The sequence below is a fragment of the Arachis hypogaea genome, chromosome 12, assembly GCF_003086295.3.
Source record: "Arachis hypogaea cultivar Tifrunner chromosome 12, arahy.Tifrunner.gnm2.J5K5, whole genome shotgun sequence".
Lineage (NCBI taxonomy): Eukaryota > Viridiplantae > Streptophyta > Magnoliopsida > Fabales > Fabaceae > Arachis > Arachis hypogaea.
The window spans coordinates 43,499,402-43,522,343 of record NC_092047.1 but is presented as its reverse complement, the minus strand read 5'-3'; positions in this window follow the sequence as shown (position 1 = coordinate 43,522,343).

Genomic DNA, 22,942 nt, shown 5'->3' with positions numbered 1-22,942 from the left:
CTTGGGGCATCTCCCAGTTCATTACCAATAGCTGCATTTAGCTTCATGATGCTCCAATGTACTTAGCACTTGTCTTCAGTAACATCTTCATCCTCTTCAGAGGAAGAATACTCATCAGAGCTCATGAGTGGCAAAAGTAAATTCAATGGAATCTCTATGGTCTCAGTGTGAGCCTCAGATTCCCATGGTTCCTTATTAGGGAACTCCTTGGAGGCCAGTGGACGTCCATTGAGGTCTTCCTCAGTGGAAATCACTGCCTCTTCCTCCACTCCAAGTTCGGTCGTGTGGGTCATGTTGATGGCATTGCACTCTCCTTTTGAATTTTCTTCTGTATTGCATGGAGGAGTACTAGGAGGGAGTTTAGTAACTTTCTTGCTTAGCTAACCCACTTGTGCCTCCAAATTTCTAATGGAGGACCTTGTTTCAGTCATGAAACTTTGAGTGGTCTTAATTAAATCAGAGACTACAGTTGCTAATTCAGAGTGGCTCTGCTTAGAATTCTATGTTTGTTGCTGAGAAGATGATGGAAAAGGCTTGCTATTGCTAAACCTATTTCTTCCACCATTATTTTTGTTGAAGCCTTGTTGAGGCCTTTATGATCCTTCCATGAGAGGTTTGGATGATTTCTCCATGAAGGATTATAGGTGTTTCCATGAAGAAGAAGCTTATGATCCTGAGAACCTAGCAATGGAAACACCTATAATCCTTCATGGAGAAATCATCCAAACCTCTCTTGGAAGGATCAACAGAGGCCTCAACAAGGCTTCAACAACAATAATGGTGGAAGAAATAGGTTTAGCAATAGCAAGCCTTTTCCATCATCTTCTCAGCAATAAACAGAGAATTCTAAGAAGAGCCACTCTGAATTAGCAACTGTAGTCTCTAATTTAATTAAGACCACTCAAAGTTTCATGAATGAAACAAGGTCCTCCATTAGAAATTTGGAGGCACAAGTGGGTCAGCTGAGCAAGAAAGTTACTGAACTCCCTCCTAGTACCCTTCCAAGCAATACAGAAGAAAATCCAAAAGGAGAGTGCAAGGCCATCAACATGACCCACACGGCCAAACTTGGAGAGGAGGAAGAGGCAGAGATTTCCACTGAGGAAGACCTCAATGGACGTCCACTGGCCTCCAAGGAGTTTTCTAATAAGGAACCATGGGAATCTGAGGCTCACACTGAGACCATAGAGATTTCATTGAATTTACTTTTGCCACTCATGGACTCTGATGAGTATTCTTCCTCTAAAGAGGATGAAGATGTTACCGAAGAACAAGTTGCTAAGTACATTGGAGCAATCATGAAGCTAAATGCCAAGCTATTTGGTAATGAGACTTGGGAGGATGAACCCCCCTTGCTCACCAAAGAACTGGATGACTTGACTAGGCAGAAATTACCTCTGAAGAGACATGATCTTGGAAAGTTCTCAATACCTTGTACCATAGGCACCATGACCTTTGAGAAGGCTCTGTGTGACCTGGAGTCAAGTATAAACCTCATGCCACTCTCTGTAATGGAGAAGTTGGGGATCCTTGAGGTACAAGCTGCAAGAATCTCACTAGAGATGGCAGACAATTCAAGAAAATAGGCTTATGGACTTGTAGAGGATGTCTTGGTAAAAGTTGAAGGCCACTACATCCCTGCTGATTTCATAATCTTAGACACTGGGAAGTGTATGGATGAATCCATCATCCTTGGTAGACCCTTCCTAGCCATAGTAAAAGTTGTGATTGATGTTAATAGAGGAGAATTGGTCCTTCAAGTGAATGAGGACTCCCTTATGTTTAAAGCTCAAGGATCTCCCTCTGTAACCATGGAGAGGAAGCATGAAAAGCTTCTCTCAATGCAGAGTCAAACAAAATCCCCACATTCAAACTCTAAGTTTGGTGTTCGGAGGCCACAACCAAACTCTAAGTTTGGTTTTGAGAGGCCATCATCATGCTCTGAGTATCTGTGAGGCTCCATGAGAGCCCACTGTCAAGCTACTGACATTAAAGAAGCGCTTGTTGGGAGGCAACCCAATTTTACTTATCTATGTTGAATTTCTATTTTCCATTGTTATTTTATGTTTTCTATAGGTTGATGATCATGTGAAGTCACAAAAATAATTGAAAAAGCAAAAACAAACTGAAAAACAGAATGAAAAATAGCACACCCTGGAGGAGAAGCCTACTGGCGTTTAAACACCAGTAAGGGCAGCAGAATGGGTGTTAAAGCCAGACTGGGCGTTTAACGCCAGAAATGGGCATCAGACTGGTGTTTAATGTAATGCCCGGTCTAACCGAAATTTAGTAAATAATAAGTTAAATAGGAGCGAATATGGTTGGAAGATTTGGCAATTGGAATTTGATAATTTAAATATGATATTTGGATTCAGTGAATTTTTCCGAGTCGGAAAATATAGTTTTCTGCGTAAAAGTGCGCAGTGGAATTTTGACCGGCAGTACCGGCTGAGATTTGTCTGGTACTACAACTGAGGAAATTGATTATGGGTAAATAAGATTAAGAAATGAGGAATTATAATTAGGGAAGGTAGAAATATTTAAAGTGCGATTTAGAGCGCTAATCTTAAAGGTTTGGCCCAAAATTGGGCCAATGGGCAAAAATAAGTGAACCGGGCCTAAGTGGGCCCAAGACCCAACATATATAAACATTAGTTGTGAGCATTTCAGCTCATTTTACCCTAAAAAGAAGGGTTGGGGCGCTGATTTGAGAAGAGAGAAGAGAAGAGAGAAAACCTAACTCTCTTTGATCTTCAAACCACCATAACTTGAGCTACGGAGCTCCGATTGACGAGCCGTTTGCGGCCACGCGTTGCTCTTCTCATCCTCTACAATTCTATCTAAGTTTGTGGTGATTATTTCATTCATCTCTGCCCAGTTTTCGAAATTCCCCACTGTTACACGTTTTGGGTAGTTAGTGTTGAAATCTTGTGATTTTGGGTGTTTAGGGATACTCCAACATGGATTCTAAATAGGTTCTATCCCTACTTCATATGGCTGAGGTAAGAAGTGCTCAAACCCTTGTGATTTGTCATTTTATGAGCCCTAGGTTGATGTATGTATGTGACATTGGTTATGTTAGTGTATTTGGTGATGTTGGTGCACAATTGGGAGATTGGTATTGCTTGAGGAGCTTTGGTAAGGCTTGGAGCTAAGGTTGGTGAAGAATTCCAAAGAAGAGGCTCAATTGGTTTGGCTACAAGAGGTACGGTTTAAGTTTCATTTAAATACCGTGTGTTGTGATGAGAATTCCTAGGCTAGATGCCCCTAGGATTAAGTTTGGATTGTGTAAATGGTTGGTGCTAATATGCATAGTTGATATGTAATGTGAATTAATGATTGGGTTGAGAATTGTGTGACCTTGTATGCTTGGTGTATTGAGAATTTGATGTACTGGGGTAATGAGTATTGATTTGTGGTTTATGCATTTAAATTGTGAAAATTGGGCCGGAGGCCGTGAATTTTGGGCCGGAGGCCGGAAAGAGGTAAGAAAGGTAAGTCGATGTGTACATTGTATGATGGCACAAGTGATTGGATGAATTTCAAATAATGAATATATGAATGATTAGGTTGGTTATTGAATAATAAGGTTTGAGAAGTTGAAGTGTGGAATTTGGTAATTTTGGGTGAAATTATGTAGACGAGGTATGTTTGATTCGGTTGAGATATATTATGTGATCATATATGTGATTATGATTATTGATGCCTTGATGGTATGATGATGCATTAGAGATATGTATGTTGTGATATATGCTTGGGGAATGATTAAGGTTGATTTGTGGGTGAAATCACGTGATAGTGAGTATGATATTGATTACGTATAATGATGGTTAATTGGAAATGGTATTATAGGAAATTGGGATGAGAAAGGATGTATGACATGATATTGTGTTTGTCCTTTAGCCATTTGATTGAGAAGTGTTAAAATGGTTAGATGTGGTTTTGGGAATTTTTGGTAAAGTGTCAATGTGTGAGTTGAGGATGGCTTATGTGGATTTTGGTACATTTGATTGATTCAAAAAGGGTTGAAATTGGCATGTTTTGGTTGATTTTGAAAGAGTTGAAATGGCTTGTTTGAAAATGGCACCTAGTGTTTTGTATGAAAATATGGTTTTGGGCATACTTTGACGGGACATAACATGGACTACGGATCTCTGTTTTGCTAAATCTGTTTAGAAATGAATTGGATCCGGGATGTCCATGCCGTTTGAAGAACGGGTGAAAAATGATTTAAAATGAGAAAGTTATGTCCGTCGGAAGATTGGGGTTGAATCTGTAAATTCTGCAGCTTTTAACTTAGAAAATTTTTAGCAGAATGACCCTCCACGCGTAGGCGCACTTGGCGCGTACGCGTCGTTCTTCAAGAAGGCACTATCCACGTGTGCGCGTGGTGTGCACGAGCGCATCGATGCGCTGCACCAAATGCCCAGCTATTTTCCCGAGAGTTGTGCCAGAGTTGTGCCAGTTTTGTGCCTGGGGCGCAAGAGCACCCACGCGTACGCGTGGCTGACGCTTGCGCGTCGTTTGGATATTTTTCAACCCGCGCGTCCGCACGTATGACGCTTGCGCGTTGATGAGTTTTGTGGCCATCCACGCGTGCGCATGGAGTGCGCGTACGCGTGGCCCTGTTTTAATGCCAAAGTTGATTTTTGAGTTTTAAAAGCCAAATCTCATACTTCTAAGCCTCCGATCTCACCTCTTATGTATTAAATCATTATGATATGCCTAGCAATGAGCTAGGGGATGTGGTAACTTGCGAGTGAAGCAAGGGGAAAAGTTACGATCAATGATGATCAAAGATGATTATATGAGATATGGAGGATGACGGTGGAAGTACCGTGTATGCCATGAGCCGGAGGGCTATATTTATTGATAAATGGCCTGTTCTTGATTGGACCATGAGCCGGATGACTGAGTTATTGCCGGGTTACGGCAAAGCCATTATTGTTTATGGCTGAATATAAATGCATATATGATTAATGAATGAATATGTTAAATGGATAATAATGAAAAAAATATTGAAATGTGATGTGCGACCCCGGGTAGTAGGCAGTGGCGTTGTCCACTTGCTCCGGGTATGAGACGAGAAAGGAGGATTATGATAAACGAGTTTAATCGTGGGGTTTTTAATAAATGTGTATTTGTGATACCTGGGTAGTAGCAAGGGTCGTGGTTCGTCCCGCTTGCTCCGGGTCATTGCCTGAGGATTGATAATAATGAAGGGTTATTATGAATAAATGTTTATTTGTGATACTTGGGTAGTAGCAAGGGTTGTGGTTCGTCCCACTCGCTCCAAGTTAATGTTTGAGATTTGGTAACAATGAATGTTGATAATATGAATTGAGATTGAATGAATATATGTTTGAGATGCCTGGGTAGTAGCAAGGGTTGTGGTTCGTCCCACTTGCTCCGGGCCAATGCTTAAGATACCTGGGTAGTAGCAAGGGTTGTGGTTCGTCCCACTTGCTCCAGGTCAGAGATTGCGACGCCTGGGTAGTAGCGGCAGTAGTGGTGAATCCACTCGCTCCAGGTTGAGCTTTTAGACACCCGCCTGGGTAGTAGCCGCAGTAGTGATTATTTCACTGGCTCTGGGTTGAGCGGGCAGTAGCAAGAGGGTTGTAGCTCAAACCTACTTGCTCCGCAAGGGGTGTTTCTGTCCAATGGTTAGCTACCAGGACATGTCGGGTTGGCTATATAACCGACAGATGATATTATCAGCCATAGGGCAGGCATTCATCATTTGCATATGTTTGAATTGTTTGGGTTTGCCATTTGTCTTGGATTTCTACATCATATATGCCATGTTACCTAATTATATGCTACTTGTTCTACTTGTATCATGTTTATGTATTACCTGCCTGTATTGCTTGTGTTTGTACAACTGAGAGGCCCCTCATGATGGTGTCGGTGGGTGTGAGGGCTGTTCTTGATGGGATGAATTGATGATGCGATTGCATGATGATGTATTGATATAGAACTGCTGAGGCAGAACAACTGGTGATGGTTTTGCTTATGATTCTGAGTCTGATTCGTGGAAGAGTCAGCGAGTTGGGAAACATGTGAAACATGAATTGAATTTAGCACTCCCTTATGACAGTTGCCTATTCATGGATTAGCGAGAACCTAGGATGAATAATTGGTGAAGAAGTTTAGGATGCTTAGTGAGTTTTTGTTGCAGTACATTGAATTTATTTGGCACTTTTACCGTACTGGGAACCCATGGGCCCGGGGTTCTCATTCCGTATATATCTCTTGTTTTTCAGATACAGGTCCAGGTGCTCAGAAGTGAGTTGTGGGTCGTCTGAGAGACGGCGAAGATCTTTATTTCCTCTACTTTGTGTTTTGATTAGAATCTCTCCATCTTTGTTTTGGAAAGTTTATATTATGTATTGAACTCTTTGAATTTGCCTATAGAGGCTCTCATGTTTCCTTCGGGAGAGATTAGGATATACTGTTGTCAACTAATTTCATAATGTACTCTAGTCGACCTAAACTTCGCGGGTCGCGACTAGTAGTTATTTACTTATGTTATATATATCTATCTGTTATCTATCTCTTAATCTCCTCTACGCCTTGTCCGTATATCGTTTTCGGCTTCACAGTTTATCTTTTGTTGTCAAAACGTGAGAGATACGTCTTCGCGATTTTATTTCTACTCTTTTCAGGCTTCTCGATTAATACTCCAACCGAAATTACCTATATTTATTTATTAAAAATCCACCTGAGAGTCGTACCACTGTAATATCATTGACTTATGACTCGAGCATAAGGATTTGAATATTAGGGTGTTACATTATGGTATCAGAGCAGTTCGTCCTCGTGAGCCTGAGGGATGGAACTGCTTATGCTTCAATGCATACTCTGAGTCTGTGCCTGTGCTAGTTAGGGTATCTAATCGATACATCTAGCATGAAGTCCATGAGTGTACCTTTGGTACTTTGAAGCACTATACTTCCGATATTGAGACTGATCAACTTGATATCGATTGTTTGGTGTGTATAGGAACCAGATGGCACCTCGTGGACCCGGTCGGGGACGTGAAAGAGATCGTACTAATACGCAGGAACCAGAAATCAACCCGAATAACCCGGTAAACCTTATGGCGGCGTTGGAGAATATGGCTGCTGCTATGCAGGCCACTATGGAGGCTCTTGGGCAACAGATGAACAATAATGGCAATGGCGGAAGGGAAGCTCAGGACCCGATAACACCGGCAACCTTCTTAAAGGTTAATCCACCTAAGTTCAAGGGAACCACCAATCCGACTGAAGCTGATACTTGGTTTCAGGCCATGGAGCGAGCACTGCAATCGCAGTTGGTGCCTGAAGAGCAGCGTGTTGAATTCGCTACCTATCTACTCACGGGAGAAGCATCGCATTGGTGGCAAGGGGCTCAACGTCTCCTGCAACAGGGGAATGATCATATCACTTGGGATGCCTTCCAGGTGGAATTTTATAAGAAGTACTTTCCGAATTCCGCCAGGACAGCCAAGGAATTGGAGTTACTGCAGCTAAAGCAAGGTGCTATGTCCATATCTGAGTATACAGACAAATTTGAGGAGCTATTCAGGTTTTCCCGCATGTGTCAAGGAGCTCCGGGAGATTTCGAGGAATGGAAATGCATTAAGTATGAAGGAGGGCTCCGGAGCGACATCTTAAGTTCAGTGGGACCAATGGAGATCCGAACTTTTTCAGAGTTAGTGAATAAGAGCAGAATTGCTGAAGAGTGTGTGAAAAGGAGGGTTGCAGAGAAGGGAAGTCATAGAGAGTACAACCAAGGATTCGCACCAAGGGGTCGAGAGTTTAAGGAGAGAGGATACGTACAACACTTTCCCCAAGGACAGAATAACTTTGCGACGAGTAAGGAGTCCCAAAGGAATGGTAAGGGAAAACGGGCAGCGGCTGCTTCTGATGTTTCAAGCTGTTAGAGATGTGGAAGTCATCACCCAAATAGGCCATGCCGATTGGGGTTAGGTGTATGTTACAAGTGCGGGTTACCAGGGCATGTATCAAGAAATTGCCAACAAGGAGAGAGTCAGGATGCGGGCCGATGGCGACAGTAAGATTGAGGTAATTGCCTTAATACAAATGGATAAATGCCTGTGATGTAAATGACTTTCTGTTGAGAATGATGTGTTGTGTTTGTTATGTAGTTGGTTGATTTCTGGATTTTTGGTGAAATAGATTGAACTCGTGACTTTTAGTTCCTTTGATTTAAATAGATAAGGGATGGTCCTAAATGATGGATTTGGAAACGTTAATTCGAATTGTCGGTCAAGTTAAGTGGTGGTTTAGTACTTGAGGAAATAAGTGATGGAACTAATACTTGACGAGAAATCAAGGTGGCATAGCGGAAGCTTGCTAAAGCATTAGCATAGTATGGTAATAATAAGGAAAAGTAGAGCATGATTGAAAATGCTTTATGCTTTGAGTACTTAAAAGTTTAGTGAGCTATGCAGATAATGATTCTAGGTAATTGGAATTAATTGCGGCTGTGAGCCTTGATGGTTCTGAAACGGATGAGGAAATTATCATTGATGCATGATTGGATTTAGATGATGAGAGAGTGCGAGTTGTCGTGTTTGAGAGATGAGTACCATGATGTTTGGTCATAGTGACCTTGGAATTAGATTGAGATTTATAATGATTGGTTTTGAAAGACGAATGTGAAAGCCACTAAATTGAAATACAGATGCAGTACTGAGATTGGTTTGAGGGAGCTCGTGACGGGTGGTAAACTCAAATTTTTGGGGAGGTACTGTTGAAAATTTTTCTCCAAAAAATTTGAAAGAGTGCTGGTTATGGTTTTGAGGATAATTTTTTTATATGAGTAACTTTAACGAAAGAGATGTGTCTCGAATGCTTTTATAGATTATTAAAGGAAAGCGGATTCTCATGATTTTTGTTAAATTGTTATTTCAAACTCATTTGCTTTCTAGAAATGAAAGGGATTTTTGATTGATGAGTCAGAGACTTTATAACAGCAATTCATGTAGAAATTCGAAGGTTTGAGAATAAGAAAGTAAGTTTGGAGGTTATGCTTGGAGTTGAGCTGTGATTAGTGGTAATTGGCTTGGCAGAGGGAGAGGATAGTGATGGATGGAATTTTCGAGGGCGAAAATTTCTGTTAGGGGGTAGAATGTAATACCCGGTCTAACCGAAATTTAGTAAATAATAAGTTAAATAGGAGCGAATATGGTTGGAAGATTTGGCAATTGGAATTTGATAATTTAAATATGATATTTGGATTCAGTGAATTTTTCCGAGTCGGAAAATATAGTTTTCTGCGTAAAAGTGCGCAGTGAAATTTTGACCGGCAGTACCGGCTGAGATCTGTCTGGTACTACAACTGAGGAAATTGATTATGGGTAAATAAGATTAAGAAATGAGGAATTATAATTAGGGAAGGTAGAAATATTTAAAGTGCGATTTAGAGCGCTAATCTTAAAGGTTTTGGCCCAAAATTGGGCCAATGGGCAAAAATAAGTGAACCGGGCCTAAATGGGCCCAAGACCCAACATATATAAACATTAGTTGTGAGCATTTCAGCTCATTTTACCCTAAAAAGAAGGGTTGGGGCGCTGATTTGAGAAGAGAGAAGAGAAGAGAGAAAACCTAACTCTCTTTGATCTTCAAACCACCATAACTTGAGCTACGGAGCTCCGATTGACGAGCCGTTTGCGGTCACGCGTTGCTCTTCTCATCCTCTACAATTCTATCTAAGTTTGGTGGTGATTATTTCATTCATCTCTACCCAGTTTTCGAAATTCCCCACTGTTACACGTTTTTGGGTAGTTAGTGTTGAAATCTTGTGATTTTGGGTGTTTAGGGATACTCCAACATGGATTCTAAATAGGTTCTATCCCTACTTCATATGGGCTGAGGTAAGAAGTGCTCAAACCCTTGTGATTTGTCATTTTTATGAGCCCTAGGTTGATGTATGTATGTGACATTGGTTATGTTAGTGTATTTGGTGATGTTGGTGCACAATTGGGAGATTGGTATTGCTTGAGGAGCTTTGGTAAGGCTTGGAGCTAAGGTTGGTGAAGAATTCCAAAGAAGAGGCTCAATTGGTTTGGCTACAAGAGGTACGGTTTAAGTTTCATTTAAGTACCGTGTGTTGTGATGAGAATTCCTAGGCTAGATGCCCCTAGGATTAAGTTTGGATTGTGTAAATGGTTGGTGCTAATATGCATAGTTGATATGTAATATGAATTAATGATTGGGTTGAGAATTGTGTGACCTTGTATGCTTGGTGTATTGAGAATTTGATGTACTGGGTAATGAGTATTGATTTGTGGTTTATGCATTTAAATTCTGAAAATTGGGCCGGAGGCCGGAAAGAGGTAAGAAAGGTAAGTCGATGTGTACATTGTATGATGGCACAAGTGATTGGATGAATTTCAGATAATGAATATATGAATGATTAGGTTGGTTATTGAATAATAAGGTTTGAGAAGTTGAAGTGTGGAATTTGGTAATTTTGGGTGAAATTATGTAGACGAGGTATGTTTGGTTCGGTTGAGATATATTATGTGATCATATATGTGATTATGATTATTGATGCCTTGATGGTATGATGATGCATTAGAGATATGTATGTTGTGATATATGCTTGGGGAATGATTAAGGTTGATTTGTGGGTGAAATCACGTGATAGTGAGTATGATATTGATTACGTATAATGATGGTTAATTGGAAATGGTATTATTGGAAATTGGGATGAGAAAGGATGTATGACATGATATTGTGTTTGTCCTTTAGCCATTTGATTGAGAAGTGTTAAAATGGTTAGATGTGGTTTTGGGGATTTTTGGTAAAGTGTCAATGTGTGAGTTGAGGATGGCTTGATGTGGATTTTGGTACATTTTGATTGATTTCAAAAAGGGTTGAAATTGGCATGTTTTGGTTGATTTTGAAAAGAGTTGAAAATGGCTTGTTTTGAAAATGGCACCTAGTGGTTTTGTATGAAAACATGGTTTTTGGGCATACTTTGACGGGACATAACTTGGACTACGGATCTCTGTTTTGTGCCAAATCTATTTAGAAATGAAATTGGATCCGGGATGTCCATGCCGTTTGAAGAACGGGTGAAAAATGATTTAAAATGAGAAAGTTATGTCCGTCGGAAGATTGGGGGTTGAATCTGTAAATTCTGCAGCTTTTAAATTAGAAAATTTTTAGCACAATGACCCTCCACGCGTAGGTGCACTTGGCGCGTACGCGTCGTTCTTCAAGAAGGCACTATCCACGCGTGCGCGTGGTGTGCACGGGCGCGTCGATGCGCTGCACCAAATGCCCAGCTATTTTCCCGAGAGTTGTGCCAGAGTTGTGCCAGTTTTGTCCCTGGGGCGCAAGAGCACCCACGCGTACGCGTGGTTGACGCTTGCGCGTCGTTTGGATATTTTTCAACCCGCGCGTCCGCGCGTATAACGCTTGCGCGTTGATGAGTTTTGTGGCCATCCACGCGTGCGCGTGGAGTGCGCGTACGCGTGGCCCTGTTTTCATGCCAAAGTTGATTTTTGAGTTTTAAAAGCCAAATCTCATACTTCTAAGCCTCCGATCTCACCTCTTATGTATTAAATCATTCTGATATGCCTAGCAATGAGCTAGGGGATGTGGTAACTTGCGAGTGAAGCAAGGGGAAAAGTTACGATCAATGATGATCAAAGATGATTATATGAGATATGGAGGATGACGGTGGAAGTACCGTGTATGCCATGAGCCGGAGGGCTATATTTATTGATAAATGGCCTGTTCTTGATTGGACCATGAGCCGGATGACTGAGTTATTGCCGGGTTACGGCAAAGCCATTATTGTTTATGGCTGAGTATAAATGCATATATGATTAATGAATGAATATGTTAAATGGATAATAATAAAAAAAATATTGAAATGTGATGTGCGACCCCGGGTAGTAGGCAGTGGCGTTGTCCACTTGCTCCGGGTATGAGACGGGAAAGGAGGATTATGATAAACGAGTTTAATCGTGGAGTTTTGAATAAATGTGTATTTGTGATACCTGGGTAGTAGCAAGGGTCGTGGTTCGTCCCGCTTGCTCCGGGTCATTACCTGAGGATTGATAATAATGAAGGGTGATTATGAATAAATGTTTATTTGTGATACTTGGGTAGTAGCAAGGGTTGTGGTTCGTCCCACTTGCTCCAAGTTAATGTTTGAGATTTGGTAACAATGAATGTTGATAATATGAATTGAGATTGAATGAATATATGTTTGAGATGCCTGGGCAGTAGCAAGGGTTGTGGTTCGTCCTACTTGCTCCGGGCCAATGCTTGAGATACCTGGGTAGTAGCAAGGGTTGTGGTTCGTCCCACTTGCTCCAAGTCAGAGATTGCGACGCCTGGGTAGTAGCGGCAGTAGTGGTGAATCCACTCGCTCCAGGTTGAGCTTTTAGACACCCGCCTGGGTAGTAGCCGCAGTAGTGATTATTTCACTGGCTCTGGGTTGAGCGGGCAGTAGCAAGAGGGTTGTAGCTCAAACCTACTTGCTCCGCAAGGGGTGTTTCTGTCCAATGGTTAGCTACCAGGACATGTCGGGTTGGCTATATAACCGACAGATGATATCATCAGCCATAGGGCAGGCATTCGTTATTTGCATATGTTTGAATTGTTTGGGTTTGCCATTTGTCTTGGATTTCTACATCATATATCCCATGTTACCTGATTATATGCTACTTGTTCTACTTGTATCATGTTTGTGTATTACCTGCCTGTATTGCTTGTGTTTGTACAACTGAGAGGCCCCTCATGCTGGTGTCGGTGGGTGTGAGGGCTGTTCTTGATGGGATGAATTGATGATGCGATTGCATGATGATGTATTGATATAGAACTACTGAGGCAGAACAACTGGTGATGGTTTTGCTTATGATTCTGAGTCTGATTCATGGAAGAGTCAGCGAGTTGGGAAACATGTGAAACATGAATTGAATTTAGCACTCCCTTATGACAGTTGCCTATTCATGGATTAGCGAGAACCTAGGATGAATAATTGGTGAAGAAGTTTAGGATGCTTAGTGAGTTTTTGTTGCAGTACATTGAATTTATTTGGCACTTTTACCGTACTGGGAACCCATGGGCCTGGGGTTCTCATTCCGTATATATCTCTTGTTTTTCAGATACAGGTCCAGGTGCTCAGAAGTGAGTTGTGGGTCGTCTGAGAGACGACGAAGATCTTTATTTCCTCTACTTTGTGTTTTGATTAGAATCTCTCCATCTTTGTTTTGGAAAGGTTATATTATGTATTGAACTCTTTGAATTTGCCTATAGAGGCTCTCATGTTTCCTTCGGGAGAGATTAGGATATACTGTTGTCAACTAATTTCATAATGTACTCTAGCCGACCTAAACTTCGCGGGTCGCGACTAGTAGCTATTTACTTATGTTATATATATCTATCTGTTATCTATCTCTTAATCTCCTCTACGCCTTGTCCGTATATCGTTTTCGGCTTCACAGTTTATCTTTTGTTGTCGAAACGTGAGAGATACGTCTTCGCGATTTTATTTCTACTCTTTTCAGGCTTCTCGATTAATACTCCAACCGAAATTACCTATATTTATTTATTAAAAATCTACCTGAGAGTCGTACCACCGTAATATCATTGACTTATGACTCGAGCATAAGGATTTGAATATTAGGGTGTTACATTTAACGCAAAAAAAGTGCAAGAAGCTGGCGTTAAATGCTAGAAATGGGCAGCAACCTGGCGTTTAATGCCAGAATTGGCAGCAGAGGGCGTTTTGCACGCCTAATTGGTGCAGGGATGAGAAATTCTTGACACCTCAGGATCTGTGGACCCACAGGATCCCTACCAACCTCAACCCACTCTCTCTCTTCTTCACAACTTCCCATAATGCCCTTCCCCAAATACCCTTCACCAATCACCTCAATACATCTTCCCCAAAAATCCTTCACCTATCAAATCCTACCCTCTTCTTCATAAACTCTTCACCAATCCACATCCATCTATCATAAACCCCACCGACCTCACCATTCAAATTCAAACCACTTTCCCTCCCAAACCCAGCCACATATGGCTGAACCCAAGCCCCCTTCTCCACTCCTATATAAACTCATCTTCACTCCTTCATTTTCACACATCTTTAACACTACTTCTCCCCCTTGGCTGAAACACTAACCCCCCTCCATCTCCTCTATTTCTTCTTCCTCTACTCTCTTCTTTCTTCTTTTGCTCGAGGACGAGCAAACCTTCTAAGTTTGGTGTGGTAAAAGCGTTGCTTTTTATTTTTCCATAACCATTTATTGCACCAAAGGCCTGAGAAACCTCTAGAAAGAGGAAAGGGAAGGCAAAAGCTTCTACCTCCGAGTCATGGGAGATGGAGAGATTTATCTCAACGGTGCATCAAGACCATTTCTATGAAGTTGTGGCCAAGAAGAAAGTGATTCCCGAGGTCCCTTTCAAGCTCAAAAAGAGTGAATATCCGGAGATCCGACATGAGATTCGAAGAAGAGGTTAGGAAATTCTCACCAACCCCATTCAACAAGTCGTAATCTTAATGGTTCAAGAGTTCTATGCCAATGCATGGATCACCAAGAACCATGATCAAAGTGTGAACACGGACCCAAAGAATTGGCTTACAATGGTTCGGGGGAAATACTTAGATTTCAGTCCGGAAAATGTAAGGTTGGCATTCAACTTGCCCATGATGCAAGGAGATCCAAACCCCTACACTAGAAGGGTCAACTTTGATCAAAGGCTAGACCAAGTCCTCATAGACATTTGTGAAGAGGGCGATCAATGGAAGAGAGATTCAAGAGGGAAGCCGGTTCAACTAAGAAGGCATGACCTCAAGCCCGTGGCTAGGGGATGGTTGGAGTTCATCCAACGCTCAATCATTCCCACTAGCAACCGGTCTGAAGTTACTATAGACCAGGCTATCATGATCCATAGCATCATGATTAGAGAGGAAGTAGAAGTTCATGAGGTTATATCCCTAGAACTTTACAAGGTGGCGGATAAGTCCTCTACTTTGTCAAGGTTAGCTTTCCCTCATCTCATTTGTCACCTCTGCAATTCAGCTAGAATTGACATAGAGGAAGACATCCTCATTGATGAGGACAATCCCATTACTAAGAAAAGGATGGAGCAAACAAGAGATCCCACTCATGGACAAGAGCATGAGGAAATTCCTCATCATGAAGTTCCTGAGATACCTCAAGGGATGCATTTTCCTCCACAAAATTATTGGGAGCAAATTAACACCTCCCTAGGAGAATTAAGTTCCAATATAGGACAACTAAGGGTGGAGCACCAAGAGCATTCCATCCTCCTTCATGAAATTAGAGAAGATCAAAGAGTCATGAGAGAAGAGCAACAAAGGCAAGGAAGAGACATTGAGGAGCTCAAGCACTCCATAAGATCTTCAAGAGGAAGAACTAGCCGCCATCACTAAGGTGGACCCGTTCTTTAATTTCCTTACTCTTTATTTTCAGTTTTTCAAAAATTATGCTTTATGTTTATCTATGTTTGTGTCTTTATTACATGATCAGCAGTGTCTTAGAGTCTGTGACTTAAAGATGTGAATGTCCTATGAATCCATCACCTTTCTTAAATGAAAAATGTTTTTAATTGCAAAAAGAAAAAGAAGTACATGAATTTTGAATTTTAAAATAGTTTAATTATTTTGATGTGGTGGCAATACTTTTTGTTCTTCTGAATGAATGCTTGAACAGTGCATATTTTTGAATTTGTTGTTTATGAATGTTAAAATTGTTGGCTCTTGAAAGAATGATGGAAAAGGAGAAATGTTATTTGATAATCTGAAAAATGATAAAATTGATTCTTGAAGCAAGAAAAAGCAGTAAAAGGCTTGCAGAAAAAATATATGCGAAAAAAATAAAAAAAATGGCGAAAAAAAAGAATAGAAAAAAGAAAAGAGAAGAAAAGCAAGCAGAAAAAGGCAATAGACTTTTAAACTAAAAGGCAAGGGTAAAATAAAAAGGATCCAAGGCTTTGAGCATCAGTGGATAGGAGGGCCCACAAGAATAAAATCATGGCCTAAGCGGCTAAACCAAGCTGTCCCTAACCATGTGCTTGTGGCGTGAAGGTGTCAAGTAAAAACTTGAGACTGAGCGATTAAAGTCGTGGTCGAAAGCAGAAAGAGTGTGCTTAAGATCTCTGGACACCTCTAATTGGGGACTCTAGCAAAGCTGAGTCACAATCTGAAAAGGTTCACCCAGTTATGTGTCTGTGGCATTTATGTATCCGGTGGTAATACTGGAAAACAAAATGCTTAGGGTCACGGCCAAGACTCATAAAGTAGCTGTGTTCAAGAATCAACATACTGAACTAGGAGAATCAATAACACTATTTGAATTCTGAGTTCCTATATATGCCAATCATTCTTAACTTCAAGGGGTAAAGTGAGATGCCAAAACTATTCGGAGGCAAAAAGCTAAAAGCCCCGCTCATCTAATTAAGACTGATCTTCATAGATGTTTTTGGAATTCATTGTATATTCTCTTCTTTTTATCCTATTTGATTTTCAATTGCTTGGGGACAAGCAACAATTTAAGTTTGGTGTTGTGATGAGCGGATAATTTATACGCTTTTTGGCATTGTTTTTAGTATGTTTTTAGTATATTTTAGTTAGTTTTTATTATGTTTTTATTAGATTTTAAATAAAAATCACATTTCTAGACTTTACTATTAGTTTGTGTATTTTTCTGTGATTTTTGGTATTTCCTGGCTGAAATTGAGGGACCTGAGCAAAAATCTGATTCAGACGCTGAAAAAGCACTGCAGATGCTGTTGGATTTTGACCTCCCTGCACTTGAAGTGGATTTTCTGGAGCTACAGAAGCCCAATTGACCTCCCTATACTTTGCCCGAGATTTTATGGCCCAAATCGACGTTCTAAGTCAGCATAGAAATTCTGGCGTCAAAACGCCAGAACTGGCATGAAAGCTGGAGTTAAACACCCAAACTGGCACAAAAGCTGGCATTTAACTCCAAGAAAAGCCTCTACACGTGAAAGCTTCAACGCTCAGTCCAAGCACACACCAGGTGGGCTCGGAAGTAGATTCTGCATCATTTACTCATTTTTGTAAACCCTAGGCTACTAGTTTTCTACAAATAGGACCTTTCGCTATTGTATTTTATACACTTGATCATACTTTTCATCTTGGAACTTGTATGTTCACGCTTTGGGAGGCTGGCTATTCGGCCAGGCCTAGATCTTTTGTTCTTATGTATTTTCAACGGTAGAGTTTCTACATACCATAGATTAAGGTGTGGAGCTCTGCTGTTCCTCATGAATTAATGCAAAGTACTATTGTTTTTCTATTCAATTCACGCCTACTTCTTCTCTAAGATATACACTCATTCTTCAACATGATGAATGTGATGATCCGTGACACTCATCACCATTCTCACCTATGAACGCGTGCCTGACAACCACTTCCGTTCTACATGCAAACAAGCTTGAATGTATATCTCTTGGGTTTCTGATCTAAGATTAGAACCTTCGTGGTATAGGCTAGAATTATTGGCGGCCATTCCTGAGATCCGGAAAGTCTAAACCTTGTCTGTGGTATTCCGAGTAGGATCTGGGAAGGGATGACTGTGACGAGCTTCAAACTCGCGAGTGTTGGGCGTAGTGACAGACGCAAAAGGATCAATGGATCCTATTCGAACATGATCGAGATCCAAAAGCTGATTAGCCGTGCGATGACAGTGCATTTGGAACATTTTCACTGAGAGGACAGGAGGTAGCCATTGACAACGGTGAAATCCAACATACAGCTTGCCATGGAAAGGAGTATGAATGATTGGAAGAAGGCAATAAGAAAGCAGAGGTTCAGAAGGAACAAAGCATCTTCATACACTTATCTGAAATTCTCACCAATGAATTACATAAGTATCTCTATCCTATTTTATGTTTTATTCATATTTTAATTATCAATTCTCCATAACCATTTGAATCCGCCTGATTGAGATTTACAAGATGACCATAGCTTGCTTCAAGCTGACAGTCTCCGTGGGATCGACCCTTACTCACGTAAGGTATATTACTTGGACGACCCAGTGCACTTGCTGGTTAGTTGTGCGGAGTTGTGACAAAGAGTTGAGATTAAAATTGTATGTACCAAGTTGTTGGCGCCATTGATGATCACAATTTCGTGCACCATACGTCAAATAGATTTGATCACATCCACCCTTAAGTCCTAACTTACCTACTAATTAACTTAGTAGTGGGTTAGCGTCAATGGGTGTCAAATTGATCACCATGGGTTCTCAAATCACTAAATCTATCATACCCAATGACTCAAGGTTGCCCAATTCCCTTGGCTTAGGCCAAGAGTTGACAAAATTACTCAAAAGTTAAAGAGAGCATTTCATCAAACACATAGAGTGCAATAAAAGTAGGCATCATAAATTGCAAGAATAATAAAATCTATCAACTATTAAGTGCAAGAAAAGTAAGATCACAACTCAATTCATCAATAAAAAGAACATCAACACTAAATTGCATTAAAAACAAATCAAATCTAACATGATTTCATCATCACAAAAGAGAGCGAAATGAGAAATTAACATCAAAATTGAGAAAACCAAGATGTAAGAATGAGAAATTATAAAAGAGACAAGATGAGATCAAGTAATTGAACTTGGATTTAAGATAATCTACCCTAATCCTAACCTAATTCTAGAGAGAAGAGGGAGCTTCTCTCTCTAGAAAACTAACTAAAGGCTCATGTTGGCTAAACTAATTGCTCCCCCTTTGCTTGGACTTCAATTCTGCATGAAATACACTCAGAAACAAGTTGGACTTGGGCTTGGGCAGCTCAGAAATCGCCCCCAGTATTTTGCCTTCAAATGGGCTATGTAAGAGTATTGGCGTGTGCGCGCCATGTCCGCGTGCGCGTCGATTGACAATTTCTCCATCAGCGCGGAAGCGGCATGTACGCGTGCGCGTCCATGGGCGAGATCTCTTTTGTGCGCGCGCGCCTTGTGCTCGTGCGCATCCTTTGATGCACTCCCAATCTTTGTTTCTTCATACATTCTCCCCTTTGTATGCTTTTCTACTCACTTCTTCCATCCATTACTTGCCTTATGATCCTGAAATTACTCAACAAACACATCAAAGCATCGAATGGAATTAAAGTGAATTAAAATCAACAATTTTAGGGCCTAAAAAGTATGTTTTCGCATTTAAGCACAATTCAAGGGAGAATTACAAAACCATGCTATTTCGTTGAATAAATGTGGAAAAAGGTGATAAAATCCCCCAAAATAAGTACAAGATAAATCACGAAATCGGGGTTTATCACTAGTCTCTCTAGCATCCGGTCTATGAATGGTAAAGGAAAATGATCCTTCCTTGTGGCTGTATTGAGCCTTATATAGTCAATACACATACGCCACCATGTAACTGTTCTTGTAGGAACTAGTTCATTCTTTTCATTATGAACCACTGTCATGCCTCCCTTCTTGGGCACAACTTGGACAGGGCTCACCCAGGGGCTATCAGAAATAGGATAAATAATCCCAGCCTCTAGTAACTTAGTGACCTCTTTCTGCACCACCTCCTTAATGGCTGAATTTAGCCGCCTCTGTGGTTAAACCAATGGCTTAGCATCATCCTTCAATAGGATCTTGTGCATGCATCTTGCTGGGCTAATGCCCTTAAGATCACTTATGGACCACCCAAGAGCTGTCTTGTGTGTCCTTAGCACCTGAATTAGTACTTTCTCTTCCTGTGGATTTAAAGTAGAGCTTATGATCACGGGAAAAGTGTCATCTTCTCCTAGAAATACATATTTCAAGGATGGTGGTAGTGGTTTGAGCTCGGGTTTAGGAGGCTTATCCTCTTCCTGAGGAGTTTTCAGAGGTTCTTCTGTTTTCTCTAGTTCCTCTAGATCAGGCTGAACATCTTTAAAAATTTCCTCTAGCTCTGATTCGAGACTCTCAGTCATATTGACCTCTTCCACCAAGGGGTCAACAATATCAGCGCTCAGGCAGTCTTTTGGTGTGTCTGGATGCTATATAGCTTTGACAGCATTCAACTTAAACTCATCCTCATTGACTCTCAGGGTTTGATGCACGGAAAACTTGTCTCATAACAAATTTCCTTCGGCAAGTGTACCGAATTTGTCGTCAAGTAAAAACTCACAATAGAGTGAGGTCGAATCCCACAAGGATTGATTGATCAAGCAATTTTAATTAGAGGAATGTTCTAGTTGAGCGAATCAGAAATTGACTTGAGAATTGCAGAAAATTAAATGGCGGGAAAATAAATGGCAGAAAGTAAATTGTAGAATCTTTAAATGGGAATGGGAGAATTGCTCATAAATGTAAATGACAAAAATTAAAGAGAATGGGTAAGATCAGAAATGGGGAGTTCATTGGGCTTAGGAGATGTTGCATTCTCCGGATCAATCTCATTTTCATCTCTTCCTCAATCAATGCACTCATTGATCTCCTTGGCAATCTTAAGTGATTGAATCACAATTTCTTGTAATTCAATCTCTCAAATCTTGATCAATAGCCAATTCCTTGGTCAATTGCTCATGAGAAGAGATGAAGTATGGTCACTGATTATACCACATGCATTTCCCAAATCAAGTGTTGAGAGGATTATAGTCACATATCCATCCAAACCCAATTTGGTCCAGCATGAGAAAGCATTTCTAGCTTGATCTCTTCATTCTTCTTTCAAGGTTCAGAAGAGATCCAAGTATGAATAGCTCTTTTCCAAGATAACTACCCAATTGGATGAAAATCGAAAGCTTTCAAGTAAAATCAAGAGAAAAGATAGAAGAAGAATAATGAAAACTAGTATTGATCCATCAAATTACAACAGAGCTCCCTAACCCAATGAAAGGGGTTTAGTTGTTCATATCTCTGGAAAATAAAAACAAAGATGGAGAATACATGATGAAAACTAGAAGTGCAGAGAAAGTAAATACAGAGAGTAGTTCTATGCCAATAGGCTCCCTATATTTTCCAACTCTCCAAAATATTTCAAAGCTACTCCTATATATACTACTCTTCTGTTCTTCTAGTTGATTCTTCAAGTCTTGGGCCTTTGGGTCTTGAGTTTGAAGCAGTTCTCTTCTTCATTGGGCTTAGCTTTTACTTGCAGAGAGAAAGTATGAAGTGGATAGGGGCTTTGGCTCAGGAAGTTAGTGGTGTTAACGTTCAGTGAAAATATGGGTTCGAGAACGTTAGTGACAATCACCTTTTTCACTAACGTTCCTCACCAAAGTTAAAAGCCACGTTAACCTCAGCGTTAGTGGCACAAACGTTGCCACTAACGTTTCCACTATGTCCTTCGCACACGTTATTGGGACTCAACTTTCCCAATAACGTTGAGAAGCCTCCCCCTTCCCTACGTTAGAGTCCATGTTAACTTAGTTAACGTGGCTCTTTTAACGTAGGCTTGCCATCCTTCGAGAACGTTAGTGACACTTACCATTGTCACTAACGTTCCAAATTGCCCCTATTTTCCACGTTAGAGTCCACGTTAACTAGGTTAACGTGGCTTCTAACGTGGCCTTGCTAGCCATCTCCAACGTTAGTGACAAAGTTGAGTGTCACTAACGTTGGCTCATCTTTCCCTTATCCACGTTAACTAAGTTAACGTGGAAGTTAACGTGGCTCATGGTGGCATGTGTGGCTCCTTCCAACGTTAGTGACAATGTTGGGTATCACTAACGTTGGCGATCACCTTCTTTCTTCATGTTAGCTTCCACGTTAACTAGGTTAACGTGGGAGTCAACGTGGCTCATAGGGGGCTTGTGTTCTTCCAACGTTAGTGACAATGTTGGGTGTTACTAACATTGTCGACCACTTTGTTCCTTCATGTTAGCTTCCACGTTAACTAGGTTAACGTGGGAGTTAACGTGGCTTAATGTGCTTTGGCCAACGTTAGTGACAATGTTGAGTGTCACTAACGTTGGCTCCCCCCCTTTCTTCTTAACGTTAGAGGCCACGTTAACTAAGTTAATGTGGACTCTAACGTGGCCACTCATGATCTTGGTCCAACGTTAGTGATAATGTTAAGTGTCACTAACGTTGGCTCCATTTCTTTACTTCCACATTAGAGTTCACGTTAACTTAGTTAACGTGACTCTTAACGTGGGCAATGATGGCTTCGAGAGCGTTATTGGCAATCACTTTTCTCATTAACTTTGCAAGTTACTCCCATTCCACGTTAGTGTTAACGTTAGTGTAACTAACGTAGCCACTAATGTGGTTCTTCTTTGCTTCCTTTGTCCTAAAATCAAGCAATAACGTGCATCAAAGTTCTAGTCCAAGTCATGGGAAATGCAACATCCAATTTTGTCCTTAAATTCATGCAAAATCCTCATGAAATCATGTAAAGTGCACAATGTGTGCTTGAATCAAGATGTAAGTGAATATCTACCCAAAACTAGCTTATTTCCTAAGGAAATGCATGAAACTGCCCTAAAAATAGTAAAGAAAAGGTCAGTGAAACTGGCCAAAATGCCCTGGCATCACAACACCAAACTTAAAGCTTGCTTGTCCCTAAGCAAGTACTGGAACAAGAGAATGATTAATGGAATGTCAAGAAAAATGTGTCATTCTTGTGGAAGTCATGTCCCTGGTTTTATGGTGGTTTCATGCATAGCAACTTAGGTTCATTCCTGGCTTTCAGACCTTTATCTTGTCATAAAACACTCACTTTGATTGCATCCCATGAGTCTTTTATTCATTGATCCTTTTGTTGTTATTTCAGGGCTTATTTGTGTTCTTAGGCTAAGTGTTCTGCAAGGGGGCAACTCTTTAAAAATAAGCTTTCAGCCAACACTCCCGAACCAGTTGGTTCAAGGTGCTAGGTGTTGAAGCACCCCTAAGGACTTACTTGGTCAAGTCTATCCCCCATACATACACACCACAGGCACATAGTGTATGTATTTTCTTTTCTTGAGACCTTGG